The sequence below is a fragment of the Nuphar pumila genome, chromosome 8, assembly GCF_984573655.1.
Source record: "Nuphar pumila chromosome 8, dmNupPumi1.hap1.1, whole genome shotgun sequence".
Taxonomy (NCBI): Eukaryota; Viridiplantae; Streptophyta; class Magnoliopsida; order Nymphaeales; family Nymphaeaceae; genus Nuphar; species Nuphar pumila.
In genome coordinates this window covers 18512815-18529788 of record NC_143256.1, presented here as the reverse complement: position 1 = coordinate 18529788, position 16974 = coordinate 18512815, and positions in this window count along the sequence as shown.

Sequence of the window (16974 nt, the reverse complement as noted above, 5' to 3'; positions counted from 1 at the left end):
TAGTCTGGCTTCATGGGGTGCCACATTCGATCATGTCAGATCGATACCCTCATTTTATGTCTCGTTTTTGGCACCAGTTGTAGAAGGCCCTTGGTGCCACATTGAAGTTCAACACGACTTTTCACCCACAAACTGATGGTCAGACAAAGCGCATGATACAAACACTAGAGGATATGCTTAGAGCATGCGCGTTAGATTGGGCAGGAGAGTGAGATAGGCTGTAAAGCTTGTAGAGTTTTCATACAACAATAGTTACCCTGCCAGCATTGGTATGGCCTCATACGAAGCTCTGTATGGCAGACCATGTAGATCCCCAGTGTGCTGAAATAAGGTTGGAGTGAGAGCAGTGGAGTCACCAGAGGCCATCAAGCACTACTCAGACCAGGTACGGTTGATCCGACAGAGGTTGGTCGCAGCACAAAGCAGGCAGAAGAGCTATGCCAATCACCGGCGTAGGAAACTCAACTTTGCCATGGGTGACCACGTGTTTGTACAGATCTCGCCCACGAAGAGTGTCTTCCGGTTCGGGAAGAAGGGGAAGTTGAGTCCTCAATATGTTGGACCCTTAGAGATCCTTGAGAGTGTTGGGTAGACCGCATACCGTGTGACACTTCTCCCTTAGTTTTCTTAGATTCATAATGTCTTTCACGTCTCGATCTTGAAGAAGTATGTGACTGACCCCTCACATGTGATCCACTATGAGGCGGTTGATGTACAACCTGACTTGATGACATAGGAGAAGCTGATGAAAATTGTGGATCGCTAGGAGAGGACACTGCACAGTAGGACGATTCTATTCGTGAAGGTGTGTTGGCAACATCACAGATTGGACGAGTGCACTTGGGAGCCCAAGGTCGATATGCGTGAGCACTACCCACACCTATTCAGTACGTTCTAATTTTGTGAATGAAATTCTTTTAAGAAGGTAGGGATGTAATATCGTGTGTTTTTACACAGTCAAATTCAAAGATTTTGGTTGTGTTGCAGAAAAATTGATAAATCCTCAATTTTAGGTGGTGTCAATTGAGTTTGGGTTTGGCTCAAGTCTCATTGACAAGACCTGAACGAGCTAAACAAGATATGATAAAAACTTTTATTTTTTACCTTTAAAATCAAGTAAAATTTAAGCAAAATTTGAGTTAAATTCATGTGAAAATCGGAGGCAAAATTCAAGTTATACATCATTGGATGCACCTTGAAATATTGAATTCAATGATATTTTATTTTCCTGAATTCGAACTATAGTTCGCCCAAAAATTACATTTTTTAAAAAAGTGCCCATCTCGATAGGATCGGGTTCGGGTTGGATCAGACTAGATCCGATCCGCATGATCCAAGTTAATATAGATCTAGACTCAGTCGAAGACCTATATTAATTAGGATCTGATTCAATTCAAGATCCATATGAATATTGAATATGGATTTGGATCTTGGATCCAAATTCAGATTCAAAATCTAGGTCCAACGAAATCAAAGCTTTCAATTTAGTATAAAGGTTTAATTTAAGAAAATTTAAGGTTAAAAAGACTCCTAGAGGGATAAGACACCCTCTAGATTTTTTGAATAATTATTAATTATTAATTAATTAATTAATTATTAAAAATTAATTAATTTGAAATTTCAGTTAGATATGGTAGTTACCAAATAGTGGGGTCTCTATAAGAGCCCCTTTGGTTGCTTTAAAAAAAAAGTAAGTAATTAGAAAGAGGAAGGAGTTGGAAAAGTCAACAAAAAAAATCTAGAAAGATTAGGAAAGGAGGTTGGAGATAGAATCCCATATGGAAAATTCTATCTCCTGTCCATGTGAGGAAGCCCTAGAGGGGTGTCACCCTCTAGAGGCCCCCTCTGATATAAAACTTGAAAAAGAAAGAAAGAAGAAACAAAGAGAGAGAGAGAGAGAAACCGTGGGAGAGAAAGAAAGAGAAGAAAAAATAAGAAGAAAAGAAGAAGGAGAAGAAGGCTCTTTTTCTCTCCGATCATTCGATCTTTCTCCTGGTCTCTTTTGAGCTTCAAAAAAAGGTACAGGCTTCCTTCTTGATTCAAATGCAGAGAAATAGCACAGATGAGGTTTATGTAATGTTTTTGGTGGAATGAAAAAAGAAGAAAAAAATGAGAATATGATTTTACTAGGTATATATATAGAGAGAGATTGATAGATAACATTACATTAGTTTTATATATATATATATATATATATGGTTATAATATATATATATATATATATTATAACCATCCATAAATTTTATTCTTTTAGCCTATGCATGCTGTTTCGATTTTCGGTGCATATAGTTAGATTTGTTCCACTGTTCACAAGGATAAATCTGTCCTACCATGTGTATGGACAAATGTGGATAGATCTTCCTATTGTAATGGTGGACAGATCTGACAAGCCTCATAAACGTGCAAATTTGGTCCGGATCTACGGATGTCAATGATTTTTTTTTTTTTTGGCCTGTTATGCGATAGATTTTCAGCATGTTACATAACTAGATTTTTGGTCTGTTACATGATTAAGATATTGGTCTATTATATGGCTGGTTCTTGGTCTGTACATGATCAGTTCTCGACCTGTGGCATGATAAGTGTTCAGACTGGTCATATAACATACTAATATAATTGTTTAATGCATTATATAAGACTGTTCATGTTTTACATTATGTCACCAAAACCCAAATTTCGTAAATTATGGTTTTAGGATTGATTTTCAAATTTATTTCATTTTTTTATGAACTGTGAACAACCTAGCTGACAAAAGTCGGCTGAGCAGTTTCTCTAGTACACAGGCCCATCCAAGTGTTGTTAGCTGAGCAGGGTTCAAAAAATAATACGAGACACTAATATGCCCAACCAACTGCAGTCGACTAAGTATAATTCAAACACTTATGTGCCCAACCAACTACAGTTGGCTGATCATATTTTATAATCTGTCATGCCCAGCCAACTGTAGTCGGCTGAGCAGTTTCTAAGCCTGTCAAGCCCAACTGACTGTAGTCAGCTGAGCAGATCTCATGTGTTACACTCCAGCTGACTGCAGTCAGCTGGGATAGACTCAAACAAAAAAAATGATGAAATGGAGCTGATGTCAGTGGGTTTTAGCCCAATCGATTATCATCGTCTAGGACCCATATCCAACTTTGTTTGATGCTGCCATTTAGGCCAGCATCAAAACAACCTTTAAAGTTTCATCTTGAACTCTAAGTTAAGATCAGGTATGCTGCCACTGTTTGAATATGGCTTGTTTTGTTGTTGCCACATGAACTGTAGTAAGTCTGATTTTTTTTGGCCTATTATATAGTTGATTTTTTGCATGTACATTACCGAATTCTTGGCCTGATATATGACATATTTTCAGCCTGTCATATAGCCAATTTATGGCATGTTACATAATAAAAATTTCAACCTATTATATAGTCAGTTTATGGCCTGTTTCATAACAAAAATTTCAGCCTGTCATATAGTTGATTTTCAGCTGGTTACATGACAAATTATCGGACTGGTTAAATACATAATCATGTGACTATTCATGTATGTCATGATAAGACTGTTCATGCTTTATAAAACGTTACATAATGTGTGCTTCTATATGACTGTTATGCACACTTTTACAGGATTGTCATGCCTTATGAATATTACTAAAAATATGTTATGTGACTGATTATGCATGCTTTTATGTGACTGTTCTTGTATCAAAAAATGTCACAAAATTTTTATATGGTTGTGTCGTAAAGAGACACCACATACGTGGAGAAATTAATATGAGACTGCATATGGTTATCGGTTGAGGCCGTGATGGTTTTGCCTAAGCCTAACCGATTGCCAATGAGGTCTTAGTGTTATGCCGTGTATGATTAACATACCTTCGGGCTCAATATGTTTTGATTGGTAACCCGAGCATACTCGAATTTGGTAAAGATGTGGTTGTTTACATATGCTCATGAACTTGAGTTTTGTGTTGGCTTAAATATGCATATAGTGAACACGTGAATTCTGAAATTACATTGTTGTTGCATCAGCATGATCATGTGTACGTCTGTATATTATGCATGAGATGAATCATGAAAATAAAAATGTATATTGAAAGCATGTGTTCATATGCATATGTAAATTGTTTATTCATGCACATTCGTATTGTGTGTGAATGAATGTGCATTTGTGAACATGTTTGGATAATTATGTGATCACATGTTCACTTTGCATAAGATGCACCAGTGGTCAGATGTGATCCACTGTAGGCCATGTGGACCATGAGTAGGTGTTGCTCTAAGTTTATTCTATGCATTGCAAAAATCCATTTGAAACTATTGATTTCTGAATTAATTGCACTGTTAAATTTTGTAACGGGCCAATGTCACATGTTGTATTTTGCATGTTGATTTGTAAAATAAATCTTTTGAAAGGAATGTCTTTTGATAAAAGATAAAAAAGATAAAATAGTGTAATTAATGTTTCTTCTTGAATGTTCCTTTTACATTATGGGAATCCTAGATGGCGGTTTTGGAGAACCGTAAGGATACTAAAACTCTGTGTGCGATTGTTCTCCTAAATATGATATGGTGGTTCACCTCTCAGCCACGATTTAGGGAGTTTCTGTCACTTTGCCTGAGGGTGGTGTGAAGACATAGTTATTATTGGTATACCAAGAAAGTGATATCAGTAGATGTTGATTTTCCTGGTGTTCCGACATTAAATGTTGATTTCTAATGTTATGATGTATGACATTGATTTTTGATATAGGTCGAGGGCCAAATCTGAAACCCATTAATAAAACACAAATTATGTGTTAAGCTATAACTAGGATATCTTGAACTTCGGGAATTATTGTGCCCATTTTTTCATATCCGCAGGTTTTAATGAAAAGTGAAACTAAAATTGTGTACATTTAATAGCGACATGCATACAAAAGAAAACTCTGACAAGAATTTAATAAGCTATTCATGCATGTGCATTGATATCATGCATATTTACTATTCTGAAATTAGTTTATGCACCTTTACCTATTTTCATTTCATGTGAGATATTGGTGTTGCATGCTAATTGTTATTAAATGCATGATTGGTTGTTTGGATTATGAGATAGTTGTAGTCATGTTCCTCTAAAAATGTTATATGAATTGATTTATACTTCTCTTGCCTATTTGTATCTTTAGAAAAATTCGTACACAGGATATTTAATTTTGACCCTGTGCTCTTTATGTTTTTCATAGGTCCTGAAGCCCAATGATGAGGACATCTACTATATGGGGCTTATGAGGCTTCATGACTACTTTCTGATATTTTTTTTGGGACAGTGTGGCTCTATAATTAAGGACATTTATTTGATTATGTTCTTAAACTTTAATTATTGATGAATAAAGTTAATTAGTCGATTGTTGGGTTAATGTAAGATCCCTTGTGGTTTGGATTGTGTTATATCTGTAAGGCTCCGGATCTCTGGGTAGAGTTTCCACAATTATAAAAAAAAAATCCACTTTTCAATATGGATGAGTTTGGTTTGTTACAGATCTCTAGATTGAAGTCAAATTCGACAGATGCCAAATCCTTTTTTTTAGAAAGGCAAGATGGGGTTAGGCATAACCCCACCAGTTATTGTTCAATGTACCACTAAGGTTTTTTAACCTGCAACATCCCACCACAAGGAGACGTACACTGATAGCTCTTACCAACCACGCCGAGCCCCATTGGTAACTCATGCCAAATCCTCCAATTACTAAAATGAGAGATCTCAAATTCGTGGATCTAAAATCTTCAAAACTGCCAAAAATGCAAGGCTTTTTGGCAAGGGGGTCAAGCTAAAAATCCTTTGAGGATCCCAATTTCATAAGATGTTAGAGCAGTATTTCAAAGAATGGCTAAGTGCCATGGCTATTTGACACAGGCAAACACATGACAACATTTCACGTGGGGTCTAAACTTTGTAGTTGTGGGCCCCATGCAATGCTGTCGTGTGATTGGCTAGTGTCATATAGTCATGGTTGTTAGCTGCTCCTTTAATCTCAAACTCAAATAGACTTGTGCACACTTACATATTTTTATTAGTTTTTTTACACCTAATGGTGGGTTTGACCGATTAGATTGTGCCTTGCTGGTGACTGATTAGATCTTGGTACTAGCCCTTGTGTGTGGATGTAGAATTATTATGGACCAGCAACTCGAAAAATGATTTTGTGGATGTGCAATCATGTTAAGGGGGTGTTTGATTCACCGAAGAATCTCTTGGAGGGACACCACACTCCCTGCTGAGGTGTTGTCCCGCATTTGATTCACCTATCATGTGTGTTCTGTGCTCAATTTAATTGAGGGGATGCAAAAGTCCAAAACATTTGTCTCTCACTCAAGATTCTTATATCCAGAACATTTGTCGCTTTGCTTGTTCGACCGACAAATGTTCTACATGGCAAACACTTTTTAAGAGTGCATTGATGCCAATATGTTTTAAGAGGGGCAGAAAGGGAGATAATAAAAGTATGAAAAATTATCATAAGTATTGTACGACAAAAATGATGCATTTCACGAAAAACCTTATAATTTTCAAAAATTTGTTTGATGTCCAAAATTGCAAATATCTGTCATTAAAAAGACCATTTTAACCTTTGCATGAGTGGTTTTCTTTCAGATATGCAAATTGTCCCCCAAACATGTTCCCAAGTATTGCATCAAAGATTTATGACAGACCTTATCACTGATTTTTTACCTAAAAAATAAATGATTTCAAAAACACACACAAAAGAACAAAGAAATTAGACATAAATACCATTTCAACGATACCTAATTCGCTGAAAAATTGTGAACAAATGTTGAGATACAACCCTTACAACATTTCTAAACAGGAGATGAAAAGGCACGACTGTGGTTATCCCTATTATTCTATGCTAATGACCACCTGCAGTAGAAATCTGAAAAAACAACAAAAGGGACAAAGACAAATCGAGGCATTAACTTTCCAATACCATAAAGATCACCTTAATCTAATGAGTGGTTGGGGAGAAATATCCTTTGAAAGATAGACTGTTTGGTTATTCTAGTCTGCAGAGCATGTTTTTGTTTCAGTTTTAGAACTCAAAAACGAGAATCCTAAAGGGGTTTTTAGTTGTTACACAAAACAAGAAAGTTACATGCATGTATCTCATTTTCAACAACTATAAAAATGTAAATTTTCAACATCATATCAGAGAGATACATATCAGAGAACAAAGACTGTCATGCAAAAAATATGCAAATTTTCTTTAAAATATGTGAATTTTCTCCCAAATATATGAATTTCCTCCTAAATATGTGATTTTCTCCTACATATGTGATTTTTTTTCTAAATATGTGTCAAAGTATTGCATTTAAGATATGTGTTAGAATTTGCCATTAATTTTTTACTTAGAAAATGAAGGATTTTTGAAAAATACATAAAAAAACAAAGAAACTTGACAAAACACATTTTCAACGATTCCTAATTCGCTAAAAAACAATGAACAAGCATTGAGAAACAACCCTGACATGATTCCTAAAATATGAGATGAATAGGTGTGATTGTGTTTATCCAGATTATTCTATATTATTTTCTGCCCACCTGCATCAAAAATCCAAAAAAATAATAAAAAGAAAAGAGACAGATTGAGGCCTTAGCTTTCCAACACCACCAAGATCACCTTAATCTGATGAAAGGTTGGAGAAAAATATCCACTAGAAGATAGATTGTTTGGTTGTTTCAGTCTGCAGAATATATTTCTGTTCTGATTTTGAAACTGAGAAAGGGGAACCCTAAAGGGCTTTTCGGTTCTGACTTAAAACAGAAAAGTTACAGTCTTGTGTTTCCGCTTTCCAACTATTATAAAAATATAGGTTTTCAACTTCGGATATGAGAAATAAAGATTTGAGAACAAAAATTATTCTGCAAAAAATATGTGAATATGCAAATTTCATCCTAAATATGTAAATTTCCTTCTAAACATATGAATTTCCTCTTATATATATGATATTTTTCTCTTAAATATACAAATTTCCTTCTAAATATATAAATTTTCTTCCAAATATATGCATTTTTTCTCAAATATACAAATTTTTTTCCAAATATGTGAATTTTCTCTTAAATATGTGATTTCTCCTAAATATTTGAGAAGAAAATCATATATTTAAGCAAAAAATCGCATATTTGAAAGAAACCCACATATTTATGAAGAAATTCACATATTTAGGAGGAAAATCATATATTTGAGAGGACATTCACATATTTGGTAGGAAATTTGCATATTTAGGAAGAAATTCATATATTTGAGAGAAAAAATAAATATTTAGGAGAAAATTTATATATTTGGAAAAAAAATTGCATATATAAGAGAAAATTCACATATTTAAGAGAAATTTCTCATATTTAAGAAGAAATTCACATATTTAGGAGAATATTTTCATATTTGAGAGAAAAAAATACATATATAGGAGAAAATTCACATGTTTAAGAGAAATTTGCATATTCACGTATTTTCTGCAAAACCATTTTTTTTTCATATCTGTATCTCTCTGATCTAATAATGAAAACCTATATTTTTATAGTCGTTAGAAGAAGATATAGGCCTGTAACTTTCCTGTTCTTATTAAGAACTGAAAACCCTTCTAAGGTTTATGTTTTTGAGTTTAAAAAATAGAACAGAAATATGCCCTACAAACTAGAATAATTGAACAATCTATCTTTCAAAGAATGTTTCTTCCCCACCACTAATCTGATCAAGCTGATCTTAGTGGCATTAAAAAGCGAACAGCATGATCTCTCTGCACTTTTTATTATTTTTTTAGATTTTTGGCACGTGGCTAGAAAATAGCATAGAATAATCAGGATAGGCACAATCACATTTGTTCATCTTTTATTTTAAAAATGTTATTAGGGTTGTATCCCTGCATCCGTTTATCATTTTCTAGCAAATCAAGTATCGTTGGTAATGTATTTATGCCTAGTTTGTTTGTTCTTCTTTATATTTTTTCATAATCTTTCATTTTTTGGGTAAAAAAAAAGTGGTAAAGTCTGTAGCAAATCTTGGATGCAATACTTAGACACATATTTAAGAGAAAATTTAAATATTTGAGAGAAAAATCACATATTCAGGAGGAATTTTGCATATTTAAAAGGAAGATCGTGTATTTAGGAGAAAATTCGCATATTCGCATATTTACAAATTTTTGTTGAACATTCATTGTTCTCAGATATGTATCTCTCTGATTCAACGTTGAAAACATATATTTTTAAGTTGTTGGAAAGTTAAGATACATGTCAATAAGTTTTCTATTTTGAGTCAGAACTCAAAACCCCTCTAAGGTTCTCGTCGGACTTACAAAATTGGAAACGAAACATGCTTTGTAGACTGGAACAACCAAATAGTCTAACTTTTAAATGATGTTTCTCTCCAACCACTCATTAGATCATGGTAACCTTGGTGGCATTGGAAATATAACACCTCGATATGCCTCTATTCTTTTTATTATGTTTTTGGGTTTCTAGTATAAATGGCTAAAAAATAGTATAGAATAATTGGGATAGGAATAACCATGCTTGTTCAGCTCTTGTTTTAAGAATGTTGTCAGGGTTGTATCTCGTTCGTAGTTTTTCTGCAAATCAGGTATCATTGAAAAGGTATTTTTGTGTAGTTTCTTTATCCTTTTATTTAGTTTTATGGAATATGGTGCACACCGACAATAAGTCAGTTCGTGATCAAGACATCGAAATAAAATTCTATTGCAAAAGCAGTCAAAGTGAAATTTTATGGAATATGACAATGACTGATACTACTAGAATTTGACTTAGTAGGTCACTAAATTTGAAAAAACTGATTAACAGAGAAAACACAGAAAACAAAAATATCTTTCCAACGAATCAATAATTATAATTTTTTGATATCGGGGTGCCATGATATGGTATGAATAACCGGTCTGAATGATGCACCAGAAATACAGTCACTCGAATGACTGTACTCTTTGTTCAGATCTATTTTTGGTGACTGCAAATACAAAATCTGTCAGCGGACTGAACACTGGAAATATAGGAGAGTTCATTAGATTTTCAACAAATCTAAGTAAGCACAAAATAGACCTATATCTACGAAGATACACTCTGATTATCAGGACTGGGTCAGACAAACCAAAATGCATAAACACACATCAAGCACAAATGCACAAGTTTTGATTTTCGATTTTAATTTTTTGGTGGTTAAAATTTGACCTGCACAAAAAATATACTTCCAATGGTGATTTATCAAATTTTCAACTGCCCTTTCTCTGAAACCCAACTCCGGTTAGACAATGCTCAACTCAAACACGAAAGATAATCAACCACACAAGCTTTCAAGAAAATAACTTAACAAATCTGTATTCATTCAAAAGACATGCATGTTTCAAATATGGTGCAACACAATCCAACTCTAACAATGAAATGACAGATTTAAGAAGCAATAACAACATCCACAACACAAATTTAATAGAGCAATTGGGTTTTAGCCAAACTGATGGAGACAAAAATTGGCCAGTTCAAGCCACAAACATGTTTCTTCAATCCTAGTGGTCACAAGATAAGAAGTGTAATCTAAAATTGCCACCAAGGAACACATGCAACATTATGGGTCACGAACAGTAGCAGAGATGCACTTAAAACAACAATGGTGGATGCCCTTCATGTCCATCACGATACCATGAGGATGGAAGGCATCCTACTCGGTTCCTCCAAGCTCGAATACTCCAAGTTTGGCTCAAAACACAAAAATTGCCATTCTTTCTCCAAGTTTCTTCTCAAAACTTTTGCAAAATTCTTCAAATTGTTGTACATATATTGTATTTGAATCGTTATACCAGATAATGTCCTTAAGTGATTTACACAATGACATCTATGTCGGAGACAACGATTTACCTTTGCTACAAATAACAGTCCAACTTATTGACATGTTTAGTAAAATTAATTTTTATTTCAACCCAGAGAGATTTACATAATTTGTCTGTTATATGTTCAAACCACAAACTCATCATTTATAAAGGAAATGTCACTTCGTCTATTCTTTACTGATGAAGCAAAGCGAAGCGACACCCTCCTAAACTTGTGCGACCTGTCATTCATTTATAAAGGAAACATCGTTTCACATACCGCTCATTTTAAAAAAGCGCACACAAATAAATTGCATTGCACATTAATTAAAAAACATCATTTCATTTGCCTTTTGCAAAAATGAATTATAATTGATTGCAAGTCAATCAATATCAAGCAACAATATGCCTTTGTTTGTCTTTCTCAATGAAATCGATTTGTATTTATGAAGTTACCTCGATTTGTATCGCTGAAGTTACCTCAATTTATACTTTACTAAGTCTAAACATTGTGTCGATTTGTTTGTTGTTTTTCTTTTCTGCCTTTTATGAATCAGTCATTTTGTAAATCGCGATAGGACATATCATTCATATAGACAAAGCTCGTAAAGGCAAATCGTAATAGGATATTCAAATGGATTTGGTGGGATGAGATGTATTTGATTGTCAGATGGGTTTAGGTAGGGGAGTGATTGGATTGGGTTGGATGTGAGACCTATTTAGCTCTCATCAAATTTAAACCCAATCTAAACTATTATATATAGAGAGAGATACAAATTTACATATATATATTTTAATTAAATTTATTTGGGTCTCAAATGAACCCAAAAGTTATTATATTTAAGTATGATCCATTTGGAATTTAGATAGATCAAAAACTTATTATATTTTAGTAAAATTCACAGTACACTAAAATGATTCATTTAGATCATAAGTGAATCCAATTCTTTTTTTCTTAAGTAGGAGTTATTTGGACCTCGAATTGAATTCAGATTTAAACAAATTCATTTTACCTTCATGAGAACCATTTAGGTCTCAGGTAGATCCAAAAGCCTTATTTACTTACTGGAATCCAATTGGATCTCCAAATGGGTCTAAATGTTAATATACATAATGAGATCAAATTGAGTCTTTAAGTAGATTCAATATCTTATTTTCTTAGTAGGATCCAATTTGGTCTCTAAATGGATCTAAAATACTTTTACATTAGATTAGATTTATTTGGGTCTTAAACGGATCCAAATCTCTTATAGGTCCAGTCCAAACCCTGATCTGAGTCTAAACTATTTCCATATCTATGATGGTCATGTATTGTATCTAAGCCAAACCATTGATTATGATGTATTATAACTAAATACTCATATTTTTTGTAAATGAATGTGGTTGTAAATCACATCGATTTGTAGTTATGAAGTTACCGCGACAATGATATGTCTTTGTGAAGGAAATCAATTTGTATTTATAAAGTTACATTGATTTGTATCATTGAAGTTAACTCGATTTGTTCTTTACTAAGTCTAAACATCGTCTCGATTTGTTTATTGTTTTTCTTTTTTTACCTTTTATGAATCAGTCATTGTGTAGATCGCGATATGACGTGTCGTTCACTTAGACAAAGCTCGTAAAGGCAAACCCAATCTAAACTATTATATATATATATATATACACATTTACATATATATTTTTTAATTAAATTTATTTGGGTATCAAATAAACCCAAATTTTTTTTATTTAAGATGATCCATTTGAAATATAGATAGATCCAAAACTTAAACCCTAAACTCCAAACCCCAAACCCCAAACCCCAAACCCCAAACCCCAAACCCTAAAGCCTAAACTACAAACCCTAAAACCTAAAACCCTAAACCCTAAAACACTAAACACCAAACCCTAAACCCTAGACCCTAAACCCTAAACCTTAAATTCTAAAACCCTAAACCCTTAAAACACAAAAACCTAAACCCTAATCGTGATAGGGCATATCATTCTTATAGACAAAGCTCGTAAACACAAATCACGATAGGACAAATCATTTTTGCTTTATGTTCATGGGTGTACAGATCGTGATAGAACACTTCTTCTATAAAAAACAAATCGCGATCTCTTATAGAACTGATTGCAAGTCAATCGGTATCAAGCAAATCGTGATAACATGTAGCCTTTATACGTACAAATCCTTTCAGCCTTTTATCATTTTTTGTGTAAATCACGATAGGAAGAAAGGTCGTAAAAGTAAATCATAATTTCTGTAGTACACAACGCTAAATGCTTCTTCAATTTTTTTTTATGAAGGCCGAACATTACAACAATTTATTCAGTAGCACTTGTGTGTTGAACTTATTAAAAAAAGAATTATATATTTATAGAATGTCACATTACAAAAAAGAATTATAGAATTACAACAAAGAATTATAGAATTACAATAAATAATTATCGGGATACAAAAATCACATAATGTTTATTCAGTAGCACTTGACGACTCAGATGGACTATGATATACAAATCGTCTCTTTCTTTTCCTTGGTGGACTCTCTTTTCTCGGTGGCCTCTTGGTTTCCTCGAACTTATTCAAACCACTGGTAATCATCTCTACCAGTGTACCATATTGTGATCGCATTTATCTCTCCAAATTTTGCACCTACTTCCGTAACTCCTTATTCTCTCTCTCCAACATCTCTAACCTTGTGACAGAGACTACCTTCTTTTTTGTGAGTTGTGTTTGCAACTCACCGTGTACTACAACTGAGGGAATCGTTGTTGTAGGCAGAGGGACACGATGAACATTTTTTCTATGCTGGGAGTTGACATGTTGGGGGACGAGAGGGATGCATGGGTTCCCAATATTTTCACGTTGCTTCTTCTCAATCTCCAGATTTTGATGCATGGGTTCCTAATATTTTTTAAAATAGTTGAGGTCATATTGTCGTTCTTTATAATCATATGCTATGTTACAAACACCTCATTTGTTCCAGCTATCCAATTGTTTCCTAAAGCATTCGTGCTGATTCTTGTTCCTGACCCCACCACTATTCATCTTCCTTCTCACTTCCACAAGCTGCTTTGGGGTAGACTGTCCCAAGCCAGCTTACAGGAGAACTTGACTACCATGCTGCAACTTGGCTTCAGATTTGCTAAATAGCCAAATATTGCAGCCAGACAGTCTCGCAGCCTCAGCAATAACCTCTTGGTCCTCGTCCTCCCCATCTTCATACAGTCTCCACACAACCTGTACATTGGAGATTATGGTTTAGGTATAGGCATAATTATTCATGCTAATGAATGCTAAATATTAAAATGATTTATAATAACGAGTGCTAAATATATTACAACGATTGTTGCTAATGAATGTTTTGTATTAAAATGATTTACACTAATGAATGCTACATATTACAACAATTTACAATAATGAATGCTAAAACGATACCGCTTTGTACTAACGAAGACAAAATCATTCAACGATCATTACTTAAGAATGCTAAAGATTATAACGATTTACACTAATAAAAGTTAAATGCTAAAGCGATACCAATTTATACTAAGGAATACAAAATCCTGCAACGATCATTACTTAATAATGTTAAACATTAGAACGATTTATACTAATGAATGCTAAATGCTAATACGATAATGATTTGTACTAACGAAGACAAAATCCTACAGCAATGATTACTTAAAAATGCTAAACATTTCAAAGATTTACACTAATAAAAGTTAAATGCTAAAGCAATAACGATTTGTACTAAGGAATACAAAATCTTATAAGCAATCATTACTTTAGAATGTTAAACATTAGAACGATTTATACTAATGAATGCTAAATGCTAATGCGATAATGATTTGTACTAACGAAGACAAATTCTTGCAGCGATGATTACTTAAGAATGCTAAACATTTCAACAATTTATACTAATGAATGATAAATGCTGAAACGATTATAAACGATTTTAAACCATTTACCTCATTTAATTGCAGACCATCTAAAATGAACTTAGCATTATCCTCCTTGACATTTATTGTAGCCTATCGGTCGATCTTGGAAAAACCATAAATCGCAGGGCCACACTGAGGACAAAAGGCAACAATATGCTCTCATGCTCAGGCCTACAAAAATAATATATTAGTAAGACTATAACCTTCAACGACATTAGTCTATAACTACCAAATATTTAATAAATAATTACCTTAACAAATGGCTAAAACCCTTCGACGGTTTTTGTACCCTTACTCACACGGTAAAGTTGACTGCATAAGAATGCAAGAATAGTAGCACCCCATGCATAGTTGTCTACTTCATCGAAGTCTTTCAAGAACTGCAGCCACAGGTAACTTAACCTCGAACCAAACAAATCCGAAAATAGAGTAAGTCCAAAAACATAAAGAAGGAAGCTGCGCAACTCTTGGTCAGCTCTTTCAGATGCACATGTAGCAGACCGGCCTTCCCATTTATTACGAAAAGAAGAAACTTTCATTAATGTGAAATTGCTTTCACCAAAAATACATTGACCCCAATCCTCCATCGACATTCCTAGAAGGGTCGTGCACTTGTCCCTTGCATTATAGTTTGAATCTCATGCTAGGACAACAATTCTATGTCACTTAAGACCCGTAATTTGTGGCACATCTTCTAGGGTCATGGTGATCTCAAAAGAATCAAACTGGAATGTGTTCATCTTATGATTTCACTTATTGACCGGGTGGGTCATAGTGTTCCAACACGAGAAAGCCACTGAAGTGCATATTTCATAATTGATCATTCTGATATTCACTCAGATGTCCATATTACGACAGAACTGCAGGCCACTGACACCGCCCTTTGAGCTTTTCACCTGGCGCTCTACTTATCTTCTGACCTCTGTGTAGCACAAAATAACATATTATTTGTATCAAATCAAAATTACTCTCATTTGTACTTTTACATGTCGCTATACACAGTAATTCCTATATATAATAATCGTTGCACACTCGCTATCACTGTAATCATATACACAATAATCAATATCAAAGTAATCGCTATACGTACTAATCGCTATACATAGGTCACAATAATCACTATACATAGTAATCACTATCACAGTAATCACTGTACATAATAATACCTATCACAATAAATCATTACGTAATCGCTATATGTTACATATAAACAGATTCAGATATCCTTCAAATTTGGATATTTATCAGATTTGATAGCAAAATCAGAATCGAATTATACTCGAATAGTTTTAGCTTATCAAATGCAACTGAACAATCAAATTTGGTCGGATATAGGATCAAAAATATGATTCACTGAGTGGCAGTTGTGCCAGAGAATGATGTTAAGGCACTTTATGCATTTGAGAAAGGAGGTGAGACGGCCTTTGTATTTGCATTGAAAACTGGATTTAGCAACTACCACCTCATAAAATGGTAGATGCCAAATCCAGAAATGGACTGCTGCCACTTTGTCAAATGCATAAACTCCCTCCAACTACCAGTTTCCATATGGAGACTTATTTCACATTCTTAAGATCGAAATATCATCAAGAGGGCATTTATTGCATCCCCACCCAAGGGAAGCCACTTCTTGAAGGGACGCATGAGAAAAAGTTCTTTCCCATGGGGGGAAGGTGTGAACCAGTGTTGTCGATATTGGCCTGAATGTCGATGCACCAGAAAATACTGACCTGAATTGGCTATTTTTTAATAAAATGTAAAAAATAGATTAAAATTAATTTTTTATATTATTTTAATGGCTTTAACATGTGTCACGTTCTGATTGACACAATATTTTTTAATTATTTTTTGGCCAATTCAGAATAATTCACTTGAGAATGGATATTGGAGGATTCACCTGAATCATTGGGCCAAACGATACAAGTCCGATTCCGATACAGACAACAGTGGTGTGAACCCATTTTGACAGGAAAGATGCTTGTTTGCCTTTATTATGTAAACACCACCACATGTTTTCCATGGAGATGTTTGTTTCACCTCCCTTAGTAAAAGTTCTCTTTCCTACAAAAGAGTGTCTCTTTCATCCCCCCCCCCCGAAAAGAAAGCAATATCCATGCTTGAACAAAGAAGAGAGTGCGAATAGGCCAAGGGATTAAGCATTCTATTATTTCATCACAATTCCAGCAATGAACATTGCATACACAAATATGATCATGGA